Raw genomic sequence first — 20,343 nt, forward strand, 5'->3', positions numbered from 1 at the left:
GGGGAGTGTTCTGGTACGGTGCCTCCGGAAGCTCAGGTACGGGAAGGCATGCTAAATTTCACGAAGTGGTACACGCATACTGGTGTGTACCGGCTGAAACCCACCCCTGCCAGAAAGTTACCAGAGAGGAGACTGTTGTAGCCAAGTCATCCCTGACATGAGCACTGCTATTTCTCCTTGCTAGCTTCTATAATTACACCTATCCAGGAAATCAAATCTATTGCCTCTTCAGGAAGATAACTAATCTGAAAGAGTTGCTGAATACACCTCACTGTGATAATAGGAAGAATGTTGCTCAATTCAACTCTCAAGTAGTAGTAATAGTAGTCTCTCAAGACTCTTTTTTCCGCTTATGCATGTGTGTGTGTGTGTTATGTATGTGTCTATAGTGAATATATTTTTTTCTTTTGAGAGTGGGCATCAGTATTTCATGTTTAACATATGCCAGTGTGTACACAGAAAGCAGTTATTCACATATAACACTTGTAATGATTTTCTCAATATCCATTCCTAAGGGCTTGGCCATTTTTTGGTCTTTCACTGTTACTACAGGACTTAAAGCATGTTGTAATAAGTTTATTTCTTCACCCCTGACATTGCTCTGCTCCCATAACTATATTAATCACAACATGATGCAACGGGGCCCAACCATTATTACCCCAAGAATTTTCTCACTTGTTGGTCCTTGTTCCTTCTGTATTGATCTCAACTTTTCAAACCACCACTCATCAGTTATATCACTCTTTATGCCTAGCATTGTTTTTCTAAGATCCCAGGAAAGGGAAAATTCTTTGCTAGTTACTGATGGCTAACAATTGCCTTTCCTGGGTCATCCTCCTCTGCATCCTACTGGAAAAACAAAAGGAATCTCTTTAATTGTTCAGAAGACCTTCCTGCCATTGCTTTTCTACTTAGAAATTGTAATAAAAGTTTAACCTAGGGGGAAAAAATGAAATGAAACTCATATTTGTATTTATGTAAATTATCCTACCCAATTCTATTCCACAAAGTATTACTTTTTAAGCTGTTGTTATGTCTTTCATCCTTGCTTTTGAGCCACGGTGGTGCAGTGGTTAGAGTGCAGTACTGCAGGCTGATCACCGGCTGCCAGCAGTTTGGCAGATTGAATCTCACCAGGCTCAAGCCTTCCATCTTCTGAAGTTGGTAAAATGAGGACCCAGATTGTTGGGGGCAATAGGCTGACTCTGTAAACCGCTTAGAGAGGGCTGTAAAGCACTATGAAGCGGTATAGAAGTCTAAGTGATTGCTATTGATATTCTCTTACTAGGTTAACACAACTGCAGTGTTAGCATCCTATAGTATTAGGTTCTACATCGGTATGTTTAGCAGTGAAGTAAATGCAGATATAGATAACTCAATACTGGGAAAATAAAGTCCTGCTCTTAGACATTGCTCTTTTTTAAAAAGAGCTATCTTTATTGTTCCTTAAAGTTTTCATTCAAATAACATATACTTTCTCTAACCTGATCCTGCATATTTTATCTCTTGGCAAATTCAACCATGTGGCAGGTTTCCAAGTGAACAGAGGATGATGAGTCAGCAAATTTGAAATGAAGGGTGTACACATAGAGGCATTTTTTAAAAAAAATATGAAAGATGCTATTGTTCATTATGTCAACAATAAAAGCCCAAAGGCTTGCAAAAAAAAATCTAAACTGGCCATCTCGGTAGATTTAAAGGTTGATGCAGCATGAGAATTATTGGAAGCAAGACTTATAACCATACATAAGATTGTGCTGCAGTTCAGAGTTCATTAAAAAGAGGCATTCCATAATACATGAAAAAACAGAAACACAGCACCTCTGGGACTCATTAAAGCAGGAACCTCTATATCACGGAACATAGGATTACTAGGGAGAAGTTTCTGCAACAGCCATGCAAGCCTGGAAAAAGATGAGGCTATTTTAAAAAGATGCTCCATTCATGCAACAGGGCATTCCAAAACACCCCTTTGCAAATGAATTCAAACCACTGCACAGTGCAAAAACAAATATTTTTATTTATTTATCAAATGTATATGTTGCCCATCTGCCAAGCCACATTCTTAATGTAATTTTGTTCTCTTTCACTTTCCATGCTTACAAAAATAATAATAAAAGCAAAATTCTACAGCAATTTAGGAAAGTAGCAGCAGCACATACCCACACCTCCAAAAGGAATTTTTTAAAAATAAAATAAGCCAAACTTGCCTTGCACTATTACTATTCCCACCACTACCTTTGAGGATTTTAATATTACTATGATGTAAGTATTTAGAATATTAGCATTTGAATAAAACAGTCTAAAACAGGTGGTTTTAAAAAAGTGTTGTTTCTTTAATTTTGAAAAGCCAGTCTGCTCTGAGCATCAATATCTGATTTCAAGAGCCCTTAGATCTCTTGGCAGCCACCATCTGGAACAGCCATACTGAGCTCCACAGCTCCAAAACAGCATTTTTGATGTAAAGTTAATAAGGACTAGAAATCTCAGTATTCAATAATAAATGCAGAAACTGCCTGGAAGAGAAAGCTCAAGGAAAAAAAGAACTATAGCATTCTCTTGCTATAATGAATTTTCACATTTTCCTAAATACGGATTTCCTCCTGCTTTTTTCAACTGAAATAAATTGGTATTCTATTCCTTGTGCTACCTTTATTACAAATTGAATTTCCCCTTAAGATATCCTCTGTTAAAATAATGATATCTGAATGTCCCTCACCTTTTATTTTTAACTTAATTGATATTGGAATCACTGACCTATTTTAAATTATAACCATGGTTGGAAATGTTCATAAGCTGTCAATGTATGGCGATGATATGCTATGTTTTATCAATACCACATGCATGCATACATACATGTATACATATGTATGAAATTGTTCTTTCTGCAGTCCTTACTATCCGGAGTCTGTAGCTGTCCTGTTTAGTTGCTATACCATACAGTTATAGAAGTACAAATCCAAGGAAAGCTTTGTGTATATTTTACATAATTATCCAGCAATTATTTAGTAATGTCAATGAGGCAATCCTATTTGCTTTATTTGCTTTCCTTGGATTTGTACTTCTATAACTGTCTGGTATGGTATAGCAACTAAACAGGACAGCTACAGACTCCGGATAGTAAGGACTGCAGAAAGAACAATTTCAACCAGCCTGCCTTCTACACAAGACCTGTATATGGTGCAGGTTAGAAGGAGAGCTCAGAAAATATCTATAGACCCCTTATATCCTGGACATAATGTCAGGCCTGCAGTTATATCCCTTTTAGGATCTTTGGCCTGCCGCACTCTCTCTTATTTCATTATGCTGTTTCATTAGTGTAGTAGTTGGGAGGGGGGAATAGAAAGGAGTAGAATTGTGGAATGTGTTTTTGTCATTCTTTTCTAGAAGCCCAAGGTCATCTTTTGTCTCCGCACCTCTGCACCGGACTGGAAGCAGCTGGGTGGAGATGCCAGCGTGGAAGAAGAAGATTGGACCATGTGATGGATTTGTGGGTGTGGGGACAAGATCATGAACTTTCAACTGGGTGGAAATCCGATGTAACTCCCAGAATTAGGATTACACAGTATGATGTCAACATGTCTGTCTTATTAAATTGGAACTTTAAGGATAGCTCTGCCTTGGACTCTGATTTAATTCTGCATGATATTTGGAACGCTGACACATAAACTGTTTCAACTCCTCTCCTCAGGATGCCCCTATAGAGTATTGCATGTGAGAAACAATTAGACACACAGATAGTGTTTTTCCTTATGCCATTACTCTGCTGAATATTTAATTCTCACAATACTGTCTAATGTCTATGTGTATTTACCCATGTTGTATGGATGTAGTATTATTATTATCCTTCTTGTCTTCCTTATAACTCCCATTTATTGGTATTATGATGATTATGATTACTCTGCTGCTTTGCATGTACATTGAGAGTTTTTGCATCAGAGACAAAATCCTTGTGTGTCTAATCTCATGTGGCCAAATATTCCATTCCATTTTTTTGTGCCTATTTGAACCCAGAAATTTCTGGCATTTTTACAAATTCACCAGGCATGGTAAAATGACCCTTCATATTTTTCACATTTCCAATGTAAATTTGAAATAACTGTATACATTCTAGACAATTTTTCTGATGTCATATACCAACAATACATCATTTTATACAAAAACCTCTTAGATTATAGACTGATGTAAATTTCAATCTTTTTAAACACATATTTTCCCACTATTCCATCAATTCTTAGCCCACTTTATCATACCTTTTTACTTGTTGTTCTTCGGTTTAAAATTTTAAATTTATACATTTTGATAATGTATATTGCTAAACATGTTCATCATTTGCACATACTTCAAATTCTGTCTTCCGATGCTCAATTCCAAATGTCTGCCTTAACGTTTTCTTAACCTTAACCTTCATACAAAAGTTCAGTTATATAAATTGGTAGTTTAAGATCTTCAAAATTTGTTAAATAGGTTTCAGGAATGGTACAACGAAGTGTGGTAGTGGAATCTTTGCCACTTGTGACTCGGATTATAGGCTCACAAGACCCAAACTCCTTCGTATTAAAAGTAGGAACAAAAGTAGCATTCTCTTCAGTGTATAAATTAGGGAAGAGACATTCTCATTAATCGGCCAAGAAAACAATTCATGGAATCCTTTTGAGTATCCATTCTTATTATATCACTATCCTAATGTATGTTTTAGGAAACTGAAATCAGTTTTCATTAACCCTCAGATATTGTGGAAAAGACAGTTCCCACATCTCAGGTAACTCATCACTTTAGACTAAGCTGGGATAGTCCTGTCTTGACACAGTAACAGCAGAAGCACTTAGACCAGTGGTTTCCAACCTTTCTTTGGCCATGCCCCACCTAAGCATCTCTGAAATCCTGATGTCCTTCCCCCCCATGACATATAATTCTTACTTTACTCAAAAAATGAATTCTACTCACAGGGAGGAAGCCTAAAAGGCCATTAACTTGGTTTAAACAAGGTTCAAATTGCCCCCATTAAAAATCAAATTGTCTCCCTGTGGTGTGTTGGCCCCACGTTGGGAACCACTGACTTAGACTTATATACTGCTTCATAGAGTTTTAAAGCTTTTTCTAAGCGGTTTACAAAGTCAACATATTGCAATCAACAATCTAGATCCTGATTTTGACCAACCTCGGAAGGATGGAAGACTGAGTCAACCTTGAGCTGGTTGGGATCAAACTCCTGGCAGTGGTCAGAGTTAGACTGCAATACTGCATTCGAACCACTGCACCACCACAACTCCTGGTGATAGCTAGCTAGCACTGATGGTGCAAGCATAGGAGAAGCCTTCTACTCCTAGCAAAGCTTTTGCAGCAACATCTTTAACTATTTGGAAGATTCTGAATACTATTCAAAGGCAAGTGCATGCAGTTCATGTTCTATAAGCAAATCTTAAAAATCACTAAGTAAAATGGACCCCAAGGGATTCAAAGCTTACCTTTGAAATCAACGTTCCAGTTATACAGTATTACATGTTCCTAAGCTGCCTAGAGATGATACAAGAACTACTCTCAACTGGGGACAAAGTATTCAAACATTTTGACGAAGAGGTTGTGCTATATACCGAGAACTCTATTCCAGTGTTGATTTAAAAGTGTGGGAAGGCCTCCAAAAACCTGAGCCATCTGAAATGAATCTCATTATTCTGAAGTCATCAAAAATTAATCCTATGAGATAAAGTACGGGATATCCTGGGGAAATAAACAAATAAATTGTACAAGACTCTGGGGAGAATTACAAAAAGAAACAAAGAGGCTTCCTTTTCCTCCAATTCATCCTGTTCAAGAATACATTTTACTTCATCTGCATTTTTATCTTTTCCCTCTTTTAGGCCTATCTCTCATGCTGTCCTAATGCCAAGGTTTAGTGTTTCATCCCAAGTAAAATTACTCTATTCCACAAAAACTCACAGGTTGCTCAAAGGACAGCAGCTTTGTAACATTCCCCTTTACTCTCTTTAAACTGTCATACTGTACCTACACTACTTTCTGTACACCACAGTATATGAACACCCTGTTTCCCCAAAAATAAGACCTCCCTGGATAATAAGCCCAATCAGGCTTTTGAGCACACGCACTAAAAAAAGCCTTCCCCAAAAATAAGCCCTCCCTGAAAATATTGTAACACAGCAGCAGTCATGAAGTGACTACGCTCCCTGCCCCCTGCCACCTCAAAAATAATAAGACCTCCCCAAAAATAAGGCCAGGGAGTCAAAAGAAAATAAGGCACTGTCTTATTTTCAGGGAAACACGGTGCCTAATGAAACCCCAAACACAAATTTCTTCATTTGGGGGCCTGACAAATAATAATCAGTGGGACAGCTGAAAAGTCATTCCAATCCCTGACATAGAACCATCTATGGTACAAATCTTGAAATATGACCTGTGATAAATGACCCTGCTAGTGACTAGCTGGGCTGGAGACAGATGGACCAAAAGTCAAGTTTCAAGTTACCTCTCAATATGTTTACATATATCAGGTGGTCTGCTAATTAAATTATCTTTATGAGGCTCTCTACTCCTTAAAGCCATTTTTCTATGTTCTGTTTGTACTTTCTCTAATCCATATATATATATTAAACTTTAAGCCCGAAACCCAGCCTGAAGATGGTGAGGGAGACCTCGCTGAAACATTGCCAAGACAATCTCAATCTTACACAGGAAAAGACTCGAATACAACAAGACCAGCATACATACATATATACATACATAAAAAACCTGCATAATGGGCATCATGACCAAAATGTAAGCCTTCAAAACTGCTTTACTCTATTCTGCTATTTCTTCTGTTCAATCAAAGACTTCTTCAAATAATTTCTTTTTTGAAGGGAAGCCAAGAACTTTGTCCAGAGTCCTTGCCCTATTGCACTTTATTCTGTTCCCGCAGCGTCTTTATTTAGTCGATAGGTAGGACAGGCATTTCTTTTGAGCTGAAAGGATTTCCAAAGTAAGCAGGAACCATAAAAGGAATGAAAGGTTTCACAAGAATACCAGCTTCGTTTAGATCCCAGGATGCAGTCAGGCCAGCTCATAATGATTGCAGTAACACCTATTTAACTCAGTAATCTTAACTCCAATGAATATAAATGAACCTTCATTTCTTTGGGGAGAAAATTGTGATCACAATAATAGAGATGCAATGTGATCTGCAGAAACATTATGTGCAGTTGCTAGTTGTGTGAAGAGATAAGAAAACATGCTGAGCAAACAAATCTTACTCATCTCATTATTAGAAGTCCCACTTGCGCCGGATTCAGAGACTTTCCCAGGCAGATGCATTCCTGCTGCCATGAGAAGTAGAAACCTTTGTTTATATGATTCTGACTTTTTAAAAAGACAAACAATACTCTTATTAATCCAAACTTCCAGTTCGGTTAGGAAGACAGGATGGTTGACAGAATGAAGGATGGAAAATGTGGTCTAGCGTGTGTATACATGTGTACAGGTTTTTTTTCTTCTCCTATTTACTCTTTTCTAAAATGTATATTGTTTTTATATTTTATTTGTATTATATTATTTCTTACATGTATGTATGTATGTATTACAAAAGTTACAAACACAATAGGTCTTTCAAGGTTGTAACCAGCGGTGGGATTAAAAAACTTTTACTACCGGTTCTGTGGGTATGGCTTGATGGGCGGGGAAGGACATTGCAATATCCCCATTCCCTCCCCATTCCAGGGGAAAGATACTACAAAATCCCCATTCCCTCACCACTCCTGGGGAAGGTTACTACAAAATCCCCATTCCCTCACCACCCCATTAACCTGCTTTCCAACTCCGTTCTCCTGTGCAGGACAACAAAAGAAGACCCAGCCCATTAGCTGGAACCCGGGAGGCAGCAAATAAATCAGGGGCGGGGCCAGCTAGAGGTGGTATCTGCCGATTCTCCCAACTACTCAAAATTTTCACTTCCAGTTTGCTGAAAACCACCTCTGGCTGTAACAAATTAGAAAATGAGAGTAATTCTAGTTAAGTTCACCCTTCTGTTTTGAACCATACCCTTTGGATGACTTGCATGCCTCATCAGAAACATGCACGACTGTAATTTTTAAGTTGGTAGTTCAAGGCCAGCATTGTTTTCTGCCCTGGGTAAAACATCTGGCTTCCACACACTTTGGGGGAGGGGGGGAAGGAGGAAATAGGTAGCTTCCTCTCTATAATTATTAACAAGGAACACAAAGCCAAACATGCACAACTGACATTTACTTAATGGCACTGTCCTTCTCTCAGCTCAGAAGCAGTAAAGTTAGCACTGGATTGCTGCATCTGTCTCAAAATACAATTCAGTACAAACAAAGCAAACAAATCAGAATTCAGGATACAGGAACCCACCGCCACTCCTAATGTTTTGCATGGACAGTGACACATGAATCTATGAAAATGAATTAAGTGTTAGCAAATATTTTCTCCTAATACTCTCAGTCATTGAACGGCACAAGAAAATAATGGGGGGGGGGATATAGCTGGAGATGTTTCATGTTACATGATTTGTTACAAAGATCAACTGATCACTGGGAAGCAGGGGAACAGTAGAAATCAAGTGGAAAGGAAAATGGAATGAAATTAGGAGTATGGTACTCTGTATTCTCATCTGAAGTAAACAAGAGTACTTTGAATCTGACATGGACACCCTCGCTGTAGAGCTGGCATTATAAAGGCTCAGGAAAATATAGTTTTGAATAAAATAGATGTTCAGAAAGTGGTGATAGGGCAGCTAAGAATGAGAACTAAATAAGATAAGGCACATACGACTTCGTGACTATATGACATCTGCTAAGAAATTCCCATGTTCGAAGACTACAATTTGCATCTTTCTAAGTGCAGTAAAGGTGACACTAAAGCTTATAAATAGCTACAGCTGCACAAATATCCAAGGGAATGAATTACTACTGAGAGAATCTGAATTAAAATAAGTGGAAGGAGCAGAAATTATACTATTGCTCTGATATACTACTAAGTAAAATGAGAAGATGTAGATGATGCCCCTCACAATAAATCACACATTTTAATTACCTTGACATCTGCCAGAACAATAATTCTACAAAGGATGATCTTTCTAGTAAATTCCTAACTTCCCCTAAAAATAACTTTCTCCATCAAAGGAGTCAGGAAGTCAAAGGGGGAACAGCTATCTCCCATAGAATGTTAATCAACAAGGAAGACAACAGATAAAGCAGGAATCGGTGGTTTGGAAGGCAAAATAATTGTATTGATAAGAGTTCTTGATTTAAAAATACCCTAAACCGTAAATTTAGTCAACAATGTACCTTGAGATTCAAATTTCTAATGATTAGTTCAATTATATCCAGATTTTATTTATTTAAAATTAATTATTTCATATAATTAATTAGTTACAGATTATATTCATTTATATTTATGTAATTCTTTTCGTAGTGCATGGATCACCTGAAATATACCGTATTTTCACCCATATAACCCGCGGGTTATATGCGTTTTTTACATGCACAGCGCCCCCTGCGGGGTATAAAAGTGGGCGGGGTATACGTAAAATATTTTACACAGATTAACTAAAGGGAGAGCTTGGGACCACCACTTTCCTCGCGGCAGTGGGCTGGCTCGGCGGCTCGGGCTCCTTTTCTCCCTTTTCCTGCTTGGGTTTCGGGACGCCTTCGTGAAAACCCCACCCCTGGCTATGGGCGAAGCGACCAGGAAGAAGCAGGAGGTGAGAGGAAGCCCGGATTCTGCAGCCCCTCGCCTTCTCTGGGCTTGGAGGTCCGGCAGGAAGGGAAGGGGAGGAGGCGGCGGCGCGGCTGTGGCTCCGTTTTCACACACACACACACCCCTCCCTTCTTCTGCTTTGCAATAATAACGCCAGAAGGGAGCAAAAAAAGAAGCCAGAAACGGATTTCTCCCTCTCGTGAAGGGGGGAGGATCTGGTGCTTTCTCCGCTCCTTTGTTATTTTTTTGCTCCCTTCTGGCAGGCGAGAGAGCATCTACCGTTCCTCACGGGAGGCACTTCGAGCCCCGCCGTATCTGAGAGGCTCTTAGTCGCCGAGCGGAGAAAGCACCAGATCCCCCCCCCTTCACGAGAGGGAGAAAATATCCGTTTCTCGTTTCTTTTTTCGCTCCCTCCCTCCAGTTTTTCGCAAGTTGTCCCAAGAGAGGACGAGCTGCCGCTTCCTCGCTCTGAAGGGAGGGAAGGAAGGACGCGGGATTGGGTTGGCCCTGTTAACTGGAGAGAGAAAGAGACGGTGTTTTTTTTTTTAAACCAAAATGCTTCGGCAGTGAAGCCCTTTCACAGAGCAAAGCAGAAGAAGGGAGGGGTGTGTGTGTGTGTGAAAACGGAGTATGGTAGGTCGTTTGGAGCTCTCAAGGCCGCCTCACACGGCCACTGCTTGCCCTTTTTCTGTCAGCGCTTCACCCCCCCCCCAAAAGGAGATTCCCTCGTTGCGTGGCGTTTGTGGCAGCCGAGAGCGCGGAGGACGCCGCTCCTCCTGCCGCACGTGTCGTGTGTGTGTGTGTCGTCTCCCAGATAAAATGCACCACTTGGGTTGGCCCTGTTAACTGGAGAGAGAAAGGGACGGTGTTTTTTTTTTTTTAAACCAAAATGCTTCGGCAGTGAAGCCCTTTCACAGAACAAAGCAGAAGAAGGGAGGGGTGTGTGTGTGTGTGAAAACGGAGCCACAGCCGCGCCGCCGCCTGCTCCCCTTCCCTTCCTGCCGGACTTCCAAGCCCAGAGAAGGCAAGGGGCTGCAGAATCCGGGCTTCCTCCCACCTCCTGCTTCTTCCTGGTCGCTTCGCCCATAGCCAGGGGTGGGGTTTTCACGAAGGCGTCCCGAAACCCAAGCAGGAAAAGGGAGAAAAGGAGCCCGAGCCGGAAAGCACCAGATCCTCCCCCCTTCACGAGAGGGAGAAAATATCCGTTTCTCGCTTCTTTTTTCGCTCCCTCCCTCCCCTCCGTGCCTGCCACAGTTTTTTGCAAGTTCACGCATCGTTTTAATGTCGGCGGAAGGCTGTCCCAAGAGAGGACGAGCTGTGGCTTAGGTGAAACGGTTAAACTTCTGGTACCTCTACGCGAGCCCATCTCCTGCCCGGAGTTTGTTCACGCTTCCCTTCTCTTTATAGGAAGAGTACGGTACATTGAAGGGAGGGAAGGAAGGAAGGACGCAGGAGAATCGGGATCATTTGTAGGTGAAGCGTCGGATGCGGCTTTAACGAGGCGGGGGTCCCTTTTGCTCCGAGCGTTCCCCTCCGAGGAAGGGAAGGGGAGGCGGCAAAATAAATAAAGGCAAAACATGCCCTCAATTTACAGCCAGCCCGTGCAGCCCAGCAGCTTTAAGTTTGCCCACAAAGGATTCTTTTTATGTTTCAAAAACGTTTTAACCTTTCTCTACTCTCCCACACCGACGACTAAGAGCCTCTCAGATACGGCGGGGCTCGAAGTGCCTCCCGTGAGGAACGGTAGACGCTCTCTCCTCCCCAGCCCCCCAGCTGCACACTTTCCCAGAGTCCCGGGCCCTTGAGGGCGGGGGTGGGGTGAACCAAAGAGGAAAAAGTGTGGGGGGGTTGAGGAAGCACCGGGGGCTCCGAGGGCGGAAAAAGGGGTTTCCCCGGAGCTTTCAACGGCCTTTAGAGAACTAACCTCGCCAGCCAGTACGGTAGGTCGTTTGGAGCTCTCAAGGCCGCCTCACACAGCCACTGCTTGCCCTTTTTCTGTCAGCGTCTCACACCCCCCCCCAAAAGGAGATTCCCTCGTTGCGTGGCGTCTCCCAGATAAAATGCACCACTTGGGTTGGCCCTGTTAACTGGAGAGAGAAAGGGACGGTGTTTTTTTTTTTAAACCAAAATGCTTCGGCAGTGAAGCCCTTTCACAGAGCAAAGCAGAAGAAGGGAGGGGTGTGTGTGTGTGTGAAAACGGAGCCACAGCCGCGCCGCCGCCTCCTCCCCTTCCCTTCCTGCCGGACTTCCAAGCCCAGAGAAGGCTTCTTCTCACCTCCTGCTTCTTCCTGGTCACTTCGCCCATAGCCAGGGGTGGGGTTTTCACGAAGGCGTCCTGAAACCCAAGCATTTTTTTTTCTATTGAATTTCAAGATCTCTCCCTTGAGTTGAGTTCCTCCAACCCCTCCCCAGCTCGCCCAGGCTTTCTCCTCCGATTGGTTTTAATGGGTAGGTCCGATGGAATAGCGCTAATGTAATGTTTGCCGATGGCTTACTCATTGCGGGTTATATAAGTGGGCGGGGTATACGGGAAACATTTTACACGATCTTGAAAATCTGCAGGTTATTCGCGTGGGCGGGTTATTTGCGTGGGTGGGTTATATGGGTGAAAATAAATCATAATATCTATTAGCTTTTAAAAACACACAATATAATTACAATACACAAATATATATCCATATACAGTCAACCTGGGTTTAATGGACCTTCGGTTAGTAAATTTTGGAAACAATGAACACATTTTTTTATGTTTCATCATTTAACATATAAAGTTCTTTGTTCTACAGTAATCCAGACAAGTTTCATCATTTTTATAACTTTATGTTGTCTGTATAATGATATAATGGTACACATTAACAATATAATTTATATTATTGCCCTCATTACATAATTATACAAATAACATACACTGATGTAAATTGCATAATTTATGTATTTGCCACATGCCATTACTCAAATGAACAAATTGTTGCAACTCATATAAATTCAGATTTAATGGGCTTTTGGGCTTAATGCACATCCAGTCTCTACTTACAAACGGTCCTTCAAATTGAAGGTTTACTTTATATCTGCCAAATCAGCTGTTTATGAAGATTTACATTAAAAAATCATTTTTTTAAAAATTACATCATTCATTTTCAAAATTTTCTATCCAAACATTGTAGCAATAATTATATGACACAGGAGAGATCAGCAGAGATAAATTATACAAATGCAGTCTGAGCAATTTTCTTATACAGACTGTAAGCAGCCATAATCATTAAAAACAGTGGAAATAGGTTAGAAATGCTGAGAACCCAAAAAGAAATACACTTTTTGCAAAGATGCATTTCTAGTAACTATACACATTTTTCTCACAGAAGATTCAATGATTTGGATCATTTTGAAAAGAAAAAAAAAGTAGTAGTAAAGAAAATTGCCAGCAATGACAGAATACCATCTTACCTTCCAATTTTGTAGCCCAAGACCCCAAACTAGCCTCCAATCCATTAATCTGAAAGATTCATCTGAATCCCTTTTGACTCTTTTGGCACCACAAAGACATAAACAGATGAAGAGCAGATCAGCTGCAGAACAACAAAATAAATGAGAAATATCAGTCAAATGAAGGCATTTATAAATAAGCAAATATATACAGGCAGACAAATATACAAATGATTTGTGAGCTTTGATTGCTTGAATCATAATCAAAGTAGGGGTTGATTTCTCAGGAAGGGTCATTACTAATGGATTTTCTGAGTAGAAATTTGATAAGGTTAATAATCTGAATTATACAATTCAAATATAAACCAAACCACACTTTGTGAGCAAGAGAACAAATTTATGTAAATAAACGTTCTAAGGAACCCAGAATCATTAAATTAGCAGTGTTGCCTATTGCATCTTTAATTCCATCAGGGACAGAAGTATTATTAGGAAAATAATGTTCTTCCTCATATCTCTTTGCCATTATTAAAAGCCTCCCACGCATAATTATTTGTACAATAATTTGTCAACTGGTGAAATAAATCCTGGATTTCCAGTATTTAATGACAGTCAGCCTAGCAGCTGTAATCAGAATGCTAAATCCTCCAACTTTTGGAAAATCTCTCTTCTGTAATTCCCAAAATGGATTCCCAAATGCAAATGGATCACTCAAGAACCAAGGGGGTCACTGCTGATAAAATAGAACCTGAAATCGGTCCCCTGAGAAACAAAAAGATTGTGTTAGAATGCTCTTGGGGTCTACTAGGGTTGCTTCTAAACTTTAACATCTTTGATCTTGAATTAAACCAAACAAATACATTGTTGGCTATTACCTCCTCTAATCAGCCTTTCTCTCTTTTTCCTCTCCCAACCCATTCTGCAATTTTGAGCATTATCTTTGAGGCATGACAGCTTCTTTGATTGTATTCTTTGCCAAGTAAGCATTTAAGTGAACGATAGTCCTTGTGGGTATAGGAATATGCTAAATAAACCTTGAGCAAAAAAAGTGTGTCTGATGCCCAATAATGGGATGGGGGCAATTAAAACTGATACTTTATTTTCTCCTTTTGGCGGAATGTAAATGAATTGTGCAAAATCATTTACTCAAATAATATTTGGTCCTATTATCCCAGCAAATTAAAAGGAATATTATTATTATTAAACTATTGAGAGATCAAGTATATCTAGAAAGTGCAGGATTTAAGAAGTCATCCAACTATATATTACAACCTTTCCCCCCTCCAAATCTCTGCCTTTTCATGCTTCACATATTTTACATTAAAAAACAGAAGATAATGTTTCACATAACATTTCGCACACAAAAAAGCCTCACGGGTTCCAATGTCAGTTAGGCCTTTGAGAGAGAAGGCCTGAAGATGTTGGGGACTTAAAACTATCCAAATCAAGTAATAATTTATTTATTGTTCAGGGGCTTTTTAATTGGTCTAGTGGTCAAGGCACCAGGCTAGAAAACATAACACTGTGAGTTCAAATCCCTTTGGGCCAGTCATTCTCTCTCAGCCCAACTCACCTCACAAGTTTGTTATGGGAAAAATAGGAGGAGAAGGGTGTGTTCGAATATGTTCACAGTCTTGAATTATTATTTGTAAAAATGATAAAGATGGGATATAAACCAATAAAAAATGTACTTATAAGATGTTTTATATATGATGATAGTGATTGTTCTGACCTAGGCTTCCTGATACAATAAAAAGCAGACACTTATTCCCAAAAATCCTCTTTTTATTTCAAAAGCTGTGAATTATGTTTATCCACAGCCCGTAATAGTCCCAAATAGTTTGTAAAGAGTCTGAAAGTAGGCTGCCAAAGTCTTTCAGGATAAGGCTGATAAGCGCCCCACCTTTATCTTCTTTAAAACTCTGCCAAAGACTTAATTGGCAATTAGTTTGGCAAGGCCACATGGAGCAAAGAATCAAAATGGAGTTTCACAATGTAAACCGACCAGCATGAACAAAATTGCTTCCTGCAAAGGCTCATGTGGTCTTTGCTCCTCCTTTATGTCCTATGGGAGGGGCCAATAACCTCTAAACCTTACTACTGAATCGTCCTTTCTGTCTTAACTGTCTTAACTGTTCTTGCCTTCTGGCAGCTATGCACATGCACACACTTGGAACAGGCTCCCCCTGTTCCTCTGCCTCACTGCTGTTTGACTCTGGAGGCTCCAGAGGCACCACATAACTCTCAGATGGCCCTGGACCCGTCTCTGCCTCCGATGCAGAGCCCTCTCCGAGCCTTCCCCAGACTTCAGGACTGGCCCATGCTCCTCCCCAACCTCCTCACTGTCCGACTCAGCAGGCCGCCAGAGGACCACAACAGTGATTTTTTATCTTTGTGAACTGCTGAAGACCTTTCGTGATTACAGCAGGATCATTACAAGACTCATTTCATTTCTATTTACTGGTAGATACACCAAGTCTAAAAAAAGAATATTTCCATTAAAAATAAATAAACAGGAGTCATTGCCAAATAAATATTACAGATCGGATTTATTTAATAAAAAACTTGATCAGTCAAGTCTTTAAGCAGAAAGGAAAGAAAAATCAATTATGAGAGATGCACTATACTTTATGAAATATTTAGACAAACTGAAACTGAAATCTTCAAACTAATGCAATACCAAAAATAGAAATGCTTAGAGCTCTCTCATTATTCAGTGAGTTTCAGACATTGAAGCCTGTGAAGGTGGGAAAGATACTCAGACATGTTTGGTCTACCATTTACAAGCTTAATCCTTGTTATTCTTAGTTTATCAAATCTAGTAGGGAAGGGCTGTCTTGTGGCTCCAGATTTTCCATGCCAGCAGGCAAACTGCCAACCTATACTACAGTATTCCAGTCAGTGGTGGGATTCAAAAATTTTTACTACCAGTTATGTGGGCATGGCTTGGTAGGCGTGGCATGACTTGGTGGCCGTGGCAGGGGGAGGAGACTTTAAAATCTCCATTCCCACCCCACTCCACGGAAAGGCTACTGCAAAATCCCCATTTCCTCCTGATCAGCTGGGACTCGAGAGGCAGAGAATAGATGGGGGCAGGGCCAGTCAGAGGTGGTATTTACTGGTTCTCCAAACTACTCAAAATTTCCGCTACCGGTTCTCCAGAACTGGTCAGAACCTGCTGAATACCACCTCTGATTCCAGTAGAACACAGCAACATCAAGATCTGCTTTATGGCAAGTCAGATGATGGTATCCATCTAAGCAAGAGCATTAGGTTCGGACAGCAGCAGCAACTCTGCACGATTCTCAGGAAGAGATTATCTTTCCCAACACTTCCTACCTATTTGCTCATTTTAATTGGATTTGTTTAACAGCTGCAGTAAAAATGGTCATAAAATCAGTTGGGTCATGTGATGAATTGTTTGACTACTGCATTGCCTAATAACCAAAATTTCAGTCCCAGTTATGGTCATAAGTTGATTACTTGCAGTTAACTGTTTGGGAAAAAAATAATCAAGCAAACAAAGCAACCCTAGAAAATTGATATTAAGAAGTGAGTCGGAGAAAAAGGAATGAATTTTGAGGACAGAATAAAAATAAGTATTAAGCAAGCAATTCAAGAACAGAAAACTGGTAGCTATTGTGTACCAAGAAAAAGAAGCTAAGATATTAGATGCGTAGAATAGGTAATGAAAGGTATGACTCATCAATCACTAGGCAGACAAATTTGAGTATAGATGATATACTCTTGATTTAAAATTCAGCTAATGTATTTAGATCAGTTTGGCAAGCAGACAGAAGGATGAAATGATTTCTGTTGACAGTCTCTTTTAATTTTTTTTAGTTCAATGAAATAAATTTGAGCAGAAGAAAAACATTGAAACTAGTTTTTGAGAGTAAATGCTCAAGGGGGGAAAGCAAGGGAGTATTAAAACATGTGTTTAAAGCCAAAGGTTCACATCTACTGAAGTCCTGCCATATTTATATATTGATTCTTAAGAAATTTCATTCCTTTATATTGAAATGACTGCTTTAATATGCAAAGTAGTTGTAAAAAAATACTGTACAAATCAACGTGGTCCTATTTGTTCTATTAGAAAAATCTGAAGTCATTTCAATTTCACACAGAAATATAAGAATTCTAAGAAAAAATGGCAAACTAACACACAATCATAACATGGGTCTATAAAAAGGCAGCATCTTCAATTGGAGCCATCCACAGCTGATCATAGAAGAATTAAAGCAGATTGAAACAACCAGGCAGGTTTGTGTGGGAGAATATAATCCTTAAGGAATGCCGAACCTGGTCCATCAGGGATTATAAAAAGCTTTAAATCAATATTTTTCATTAATACCCAGAAATGGGGCTTTAAGCCATGTAGTTGTTTAAAAATGTAAAATATTCTCTAAAATCGGTTAGCAGTATGTTGATCCACAGCAATCTCCAAAGTGTGTGTGTGTTTGTGTGTATGTATGTGTACACACACACACACACACACACACACACACACACACACAAACACACACAAAGAACTCAAAACCTGCCATTAAGCAACAATAATGAAAAACTAAAAATCTATCATTTTGTTTACTGGACCTGAAAGGTCCATGTATTTTTAGAACTGTGGTCTTCTGCATATTACTCAGTGGGGCTTCTTCCTTGCTGTGCTTATGCATTTAGTATTACAATTATAAGCTACAATCTTTCCTACACTGATTTCAAAAGAAGCTGTTTACCAAGAATCCCCAAACTTCTAAGATCCTAGGCACAACTGAAACATTGCGGGCACTTAGGGAATGTGCAAAGATTCTCAGAGATTTTTCATTAAAATATTGGTCTCCTTTTCCTAGCACAGTGATGGGCAACCTTTTTGGCGTGGTGTGTCAAAAATCGGCAAAAAATCGAGCATAACTCGCATTGTGTGTCACTTCGACAAAAACATAATTTTGTGCAATTTATAGTTTAAACTACAAAAATGTATAATTGCAATATATAATTGTATTTAATAAACCAAAAACAAATTATTTAACATACCTGCTTAGTAACTTCTTTGTTCATCAGTCGATTTCGTATGTTGCCCTTGATATTATTGAACTTGTTTGGGGTGCCGTGAACCAGGGCTGTGGAGTCGGCTGCTTCCAGCTCCACGTCCTCATCAACATGCCGCTCCAGCCCACCCCTGCTATGAATATTCCTAGTGACGCGAGGGCGAAGAATATGAATATTCATAGCGGGGGCGGGGCGGAGCGGCATGTTGATGAGGACGTGGAGCTGGAAGCAGCAGACTCCACAGCCCTGCCGTGAACTGAGATAAGTGAGGGGGAGGGCGAATTCTTTAACTAACCTGCCTATTACTGACTGGAGAGAGGCGCGCACTGTTCCCGCGCTCCTCTCCTGCGGGTCCTCCCTCGCCACGCTGATGACGTGTGTGCGCACGGCACGCACGCCTTACCAGCAGCCCCTGCGCTCAGAAAGGGGCGGCGGCGATACAGTAAGTGAGTGTGGGTGGGGGAGATCACACGTCCCGCCCCCCCCCCGTTCCTCCAGCACAGATTCTTTCATCCTCGGCGGCCGTGCAGGAGCCGAGGATGAATCGCATGAAATCCTGTGCGTGTCACCCCAAATGGCTACGCGTGTCAGCACTGACACGCGTGTCATAAGTTCGCCATCACTGTCCTAGCATAACATTTTCTCAATAGCATTTCATCTGGAAAGAGACGGTAGGCTAGAGGGCTAGGAATGGATTTAACAATGGGAAGCATTTTCATTCTATTTTTCTGTGAATCCTGGGATTGCTTTTGATTTGCCTTTTTAAAAAAACAGCTAGGGCAGCAGCACTTTAAAATAGCCAGATATTTACAGTAATGCATATCTAAAACAGTAAACTGGAGAATGTTAGAAGATGAGCAAGAGAAAAAAAATTGAACTCCAAGAAACAGATTGCAGCTCTTGTTCTCATTTTTGGCACTATTCTTGTTTTAGAATCCAAAGTCTCTTATTTCTGCTTGTCTTATAATTACTCCCGTTACATGCAGGCATTTGGTAAAAGCATATCAAAAGTAAAACAAAAGAGAACTTGGAGATCTTTGAAGGAGGTTTATTCCCACAAAGCTTGTCAAATGATCGCCTATGTGTCACAAAGCTCCTTGTCCATAAGTATTCCAGCAGAACACAGCAATACCAAGAACTCCAAATCAGATTATGCATCCATCTATTCTAGTATATTCTGCTCTGAAAGTATCAGTTCTGCAGGATTCTCAAGCAAAGATCGCCTTTCTCAATACTTCCTACCTATTTGGTCATTTTAACTAGAGATGTGAAGGACTAAATCTGGGCCTTTCTGTTTATGAAGCATTTATTCTACCCACAGGTACATTCAGGCCTTATTGGTAGATCTGAGACTCGCCCATGATCTAATCCAGCTCAGGAATTCTGGGAGTTGAAATCCATATATCTTAGAGTTGCCAAGTTTGAGAAACACTGACCTAATATAAATAGACTTGGCTCTCATTCATTTAAAAAAAAGATTCTTATTTGAGTCAAAAGATTCCATCCTGTGGATGTTGTACAGCAACAGTGACAAAACATCAGATTCTTTCTATAGCAGCAATAGCAATAGCAGTAGACTTATATACCGCTTCATAGGCCTTTCAGGCCTCTCTAAGCGGTTTACAGAGTCAGCATATTGCCCCCAACAATCTGGGTCCTCATTTTACCCACCTCAGAAGGATGGAAGGCTGAGTCAACCCTGAGCCGGTGAGATTTGAACCGCTGACCTGCTGATCTAGCAGTAGCCTGCAGTGCTGCATTTAACCACTGCGCCACCTTGGCTTATGTTAACTTATCCTAGGACAACTAGGATTAGTATTTCAAGCAGGTATGCTAGAGCAATTTTAAAAGATTGCAGGTACCTAGTAAGTAAAAAAACCAAAAGCAAAATTGATACACTGGTAGTTTTTCCAATGCTCACAGCCTGTCTCAGGGAAACAATCTGGAATCTGAAAATAGAGCTGCTGTTGTTGTTTTCCTGTTTATTTGCATTTTTTACAAAAAAAACTGCATTCTTTTAAGACATTTCTAAAGATAATGGAAGCATTCAGTGCTGTGTCTGAGACAAATTCATCAACCTCCCAATTTAGGCTTAATAAGCAAAGCCCAGCTGTTCAATAGCTGGCAGCCAATTTCTGGCCCATTTTTAAAATCATAGTT

At 40.2% G+C, this 20,343-nt stretch overlaps 1 protein-coding gene across 1 annotated transcript in view; it reads right to left on the reverse strand.

Moving 5' to 3' along the window:
* The window catches only part of EXTL3 (exostosin like glycosyltransferase 3), a 145,287-nt gene that overhangs the window by 68,155 nt on the left and 56,789 nt on the right, over nt 1-20,343 (reverse strand). Inside the window, exon 2 of the mRNA XM_032215410.1 lies at nt 13,156-13,277. The gene's annotated coding sequence lies outside the window, so the exon portion shown is untranslated. The remainder of the gene's footprint in view (nt 1-13,155; nt 13,278-20,343) is intronic.

This window comes from Thamnophis elegans, chromosome 4 (assembly GCF_009769535.1).
Source record: "Thamnophis elegans isolate rThaEle1 chromosome 4, rThaEle1.pri, whole genome shotgun sequence".
Classification (NCBI taxonomy): domain Eukaryota; kingdom Metazoa; phylum Chordata; class Lepidosauria; order Squamata; family Colubridae; genus Thamnophis; species Thamnophis elegans.